We start from the raw sequence: 4,954 nt of genomic DNA on the forward strand, positions 1-4,954 counted from the left end.
TATTGGTTCTCCTTTGTAGGTAAATTTTTGTTTTCCCTAAGCCACTCTCAGGATTCTTTCCTTGTTTTGGTTTTGAAAAGTTTGATTATGATATGTCTTGGTGATTTTACTTCAGGATCTATTCTATTTGGGTTTCATTCAGCTTCTTGTATGCGTATCTTCCTGTCTTTCATGATGTTAGAAAGGTTTCTTCCAACAACTCTTTGAAAATGTTCTCAGCACTTTTTATCATCTCTTCCTGGTCTGGAATTCCAATCATCTGTAAGTTGTTCCTCTTCATGATGTCCCACAAAACTCTTAGTCTTTCTTAGGATTTTTTAAGGTCTTTTTTTCGGATTGTTCTTCTAGCGTACTAATGTTGAGAGATATATCTCCAACCTCTCTAACTTGGGCTTCTGTTGCTTCAAGTCTACTCCTTTACCCTTTCAGTGTAAATCTTACTATTGGTCTTCTAGATTTCTAACGGCAGGTTTTGTATTTCAAAATTTGCAAATATTTTGTCTGTTTTTATAGTGTCTCACTGAATTCTTCTAAAAATTTTTTCTGTGTTCTTCTGATTTCCTCAATCTTTCTGTTAATCTTTTGAAGGTACTTGAATAACATTTTGTTGAATTATTTTTCAGGTAGTTCCCTCACCTCATCTTCCTCCGAAAAGTTTTCTGGCTCTGCATCTTGGTCATTTGTTTGTATCATTCTCTCTCGGCTCTTTGTGTGAGCTAAAATGGTCCATTGTTTCCGAGACATTGTGGTGTTGTCGTATTTGTATTTAATTGATGATTGTATGTTGCTATGGGTCGGAACTGACTCGACGGCACTTAACAACAACAACAACACATGTTGCTGTGTTCTCAGGCTCTGATCAGCTGTCTCCTGTGGGTGTAGTCAGAGAATGGAGGCACGTTTACTGCTTTCCATTCATCATTCATACAGCTCAGTGTAGGGTGGGTTTGGCTGGTGTTGGCTGCTGTCTATCGTTGGTGAGGTGGTATAGGAACTGGTATTGGTTCTTACCCAGTGGGTGGAGCTGCAGAGGGTGTGGTTGAAGCCTGGGCTGTCTGGGCACCGTTGTTGCCTCCTGTCAGTTGGGAAAAAGCAACCCCCCCCCCCCCCCCCCCCCCCCCCCACACACACCAGGAAACAAAACAGAATAAACAAGCACACAATCAACATTGAAAAGAGAGAATAATAAAGCAGAAAAACAAAATAAAAACAGGCAGCATCCAGGAAACAAGAATAACTAAAAAGAGAAAAAAAGGATGAGACGATGGAGCCATAGAATAGAAAAATAAGAAAGAAAATAAAAGAAGAAATTAAAAAGCACAAAAACAAAAAAGCCTCTTAGAAAAACCAGGGAGAGGTAAGATAAAAAGAGAAGGAGAGCAGAGAAGAGTAAAGAAAGATCCAAAAGGGGGAGGGGGAAGAGGAGAGAGGAGAAGCAGAAGAAAATGAGAAACAAAAGCAGAGATAGAAAGAATAAAATTCAAGGGAATAGAAAGGGAAGGAGAAGAAAGATAAACAAAATTTTTAAATGAGACAATGCAAGGAAAAAACAAAAACAAAAACAAAAAACCAGTACAACTGTTGGACCCACAGAGGAGAAAACTCTGGGGACTCCTGTCAGACAGGGGTCTCATGAGGTGGGTGTGGGCGGGATGTGACAGCAGAGTTCCTGGCCCTAGGTGGGGTTTCTATTGGCCTAGGTGTTGTCTATGTTCAGGGCACTTATTCCGTAAGTAGTTTGTGGAAGCCCTTGATGGAGTTGGTTTCAGTATCTGTAGGACCTCAGAGATGCTGGGGGCAGGGTGACTGGCTAAATGCTGGTCTGGTGGCTCAGGGGGTGGGGGTGGTGGTCTGTGGTGGAAACTAGCCCACCTGAATCCAAGCTCCACAACATCATACATCTCACATTGACATGGTTTTCAACCATGTGGCTCCCAACTCCTGAAGAGCAGGGTGTGTACTGGGGTGGATGAGAGTGGGAGCTGATCAAATTTCTGGTTTCCAGGGAGCATGGGGTAAAAGAAGGAATCGTACTTCTCCTGTTGCCTGTGCAAGTCTGCTCTGCCAGGCCACCTGCCATTGCCAAAGCTGCTCACAGCAGTTCTGATGGTTGCACAGCATCTGGCCAGCTGTTCACCAGTCAGTCTCCCTCTCTCGTTGCCCCTTTACAGCTTCTACTCCCAGCAAGCACTCAGTCCACTTCTCTAACCTTTCTTTGGAGGCTCAGAGTTCCAGGATTTTGATCTGTGTCTGTTTCAATTGTAGACGGGTCCATGTAGTGTCTCTGCCTTGTCTGCCATCTTGCCGGAAGTCCTCTGGAGGATGTTTCTTGAGAAAAGTTTATAAACCCTGAGACAGCTGAGTTGACTCACACTTGTCAACTCTGAGGGACCAGGGATTCTATTGGGTGGCCCTGAATTTCTACACGCTGTATGAACCTTGAGGGAGATGCTTGGGGCACCTCTTCCTGTACTTTAAACCATGTTGCCGGATGAAACCCTGAGTTAGACTGTGAACTAGTAGAGGGTGCCCCCCTTTGCCATCAAGTCGATTCCAACATATAGAGGGTCAGAGGAGGTCTTATTTCTTTCGATTTCTAGAACCTAGCAATGTCTGGCCTATGTTGTTGTTGTTGTTAGGGGCCAGCGAGTCGGTATTGACCCATAGTGACCTTATGCACAGCAGAACGAAACACTGCCTGATCCTGGCCAACGTCATTACTGTTGCCACGCTTGAGCCCGTCGATGCTGCCACTTGGCCAGTCCATCTTGTTGGGGGTCTTCCTCTTTTTCTCTGACCCTCCACCTTACCAAACATGATATCCTTCTCCAGTGACTGGCCCCTCCTGACAATATGTCCAAAGTATGAGAGACAAAGATTGGCCATCTTGGCCTCTAAGGAGTACTCTGGCTGCACTTCTGGCCTATAGCAGTTGCCAATGAATGAATCAAGAGAATGTCGTTGTTAAGTGCCATCAAACCGGTTCCAACTCATAGCCATCCTGTATAGGGTTTCCCAGGAGTGGCTGGTAGGTTTGAGCTGCCAAACTTGTGGTTCAAACTGACCTTGAAGTTCAGTGCTCTAAAGTAAAGATATTTAAAGGGGTTCTGGAGGTGCTGTGGGGTAAGTATTGGGCTGCTAACTGCATGGTTGGCAGTTTGAACCCACCAGCCGCTTCTCTGATGAAAGATGGTCTGTCTGTTCTCGAAAGATTTACAGTCTCGGGAACTTAGTTAGGGTTCGCATGAGTTGAAATCAATTCAACAGCAGTGGGTTCAAGGATGTTTAGTGCAGATGGCTAAGAGTTTGCCTTTTAGTTCAGACTCACCCAGAAGTGTGTTGGAAGACATGCCTGGCTGTCTTCTGATAGACCACAGCTCTGAAAACCCCAATGAGCAGCTCTCCTCTGTCACACGGGGCCACCATTTTGGAATCGACTCGGAGACATCTGACACCCACGACACTCAGGATGGTTGGGTAGAACACCCAAACTCCTTTGGGAATGGGCTAGATTTGACCTGTTGGAAGGTGCACATTGCCACCTCGGCCTCACTAAGCATTTGTAACGGAGCGGTTGGCGGAAGTGGGAACGGCAGCAGATCCAGCAGGGCACCCCGACCTTCCTTTGGCAGAAAGAGGGGTATTCCCTGTAGGGTGCTCAGCAGCGTCAGAGAGAATTACTTTTTAGATGATGACGATGATGATTTCTTTTTTTTTTTCATGCTGTCTTCAACTAAGTGTTTCTTGAATTGAATCGCTTTGTATTCTAGTAATAACACACACAACAGGCAGTACATTTCTGGGCGATTATCTCGCTCCTCAGGTGGTGTAATAAGGCATGGGGCCAAAACCCTGGCGGGCCTTATTGTTATTAAGAACTGAATTTATGGGCAAAATAAAGAAACTCGTTCCCTGCATCAGCACCCACCACCACCCACAAGGCGGGCTGTTAGAACTCCTCACCCACCTGACAGGGCGAGGAGGCAGACCGAGGGTTGTTTACCAGCACGTAGGGGCTGGCCTCTGGTGTCTTCCCACGGCCTCCACAGAGCTAGCTTTTCATTTGGCCAAAAGAAACAGGAATGACAGCTGGGTCAAAATGATACCTGGGAAAAGCCAGGAGAGAGAGCTGCAGTTTCCAGCTTTGGGATTCAGCAGTGAGCAGCCTTGGACATGCAACTTGCCTGCTCTGAGCACGAGTTTCTTCCCCAGTGAAATGATAATAGCGATGTCTCATTGGGTCTGGGGAGGGTTAAGTGAGCCCTGAGAGACAGCCCTGGTGGTTCAGTGGTTTAAAGCACTTGGCTGCTTACTAAAAGGTTGGCGGTTCGAACTCCCCAGTGGCCTCATGGGAGATTTGCAGCCTTGGAAACCCTGTGGATAGGCCTCCTCCATCCTCAGGTTACTATGAGTTGGGATTGACTTGATGACGGTGAATTTGAGGTGAGACGTTGGGGCTTAGAGTGAATGCAAGTGGAGGCAGAATAATAAATCCCAAACTGCTCAAAGACGAGATGATTATTTTGAAAAAGAAAAGGAATTCCTCATAAGGTTGAGTTTGCTGTCTCAAGTCTTGTCTCTTTGCTGCTTCACTGGAAATCTCGTCATTCTTGGTGAGCATTTCTGGCCAGTACGTGCACATGGAGTTGCTGCCTCCGCCCCCACCTGCATCCACCCTCAGCTTGCTCTGTCATGTCTGTTGGTCAGTGCCCCAACCCAGACTCCATCCAGTTCTCTTTCAACCTCTGCCGCTGAATATAGCAGAAAGCAAACACACAAAGCCACATGGACTGGCTCATCAGCTCATGATCATGAGCCTCAAACAGGCCCCCGAAACCCTGGCAATCATTTTAAGTCACCTACCTCCCCATTTTGGACATATTGTCTGGAGGAAACAATTGTTGGAGAAGGATGTCATGCTGGGTAGGGTGGAGGGTCAGAGAAAAAGAGGAAG

Source organism: Chrysochloris asiatica, unplaced genomic scaffold, assembly GCF_000296735.1.
Source record: "Chrysochloris asiatica unplaced genomic scaffold, ChrAsi1.0 scaffold00097, whole genome shotgun sequence".
Classification (NCBI taxonomy): domain Eukaryota; kingdom Metazoa; phylum Chordata; class Mammalia; order Afrosoricida; family Chrysochloridae; genus Chrysochloris; species Chrysochloris asiatica.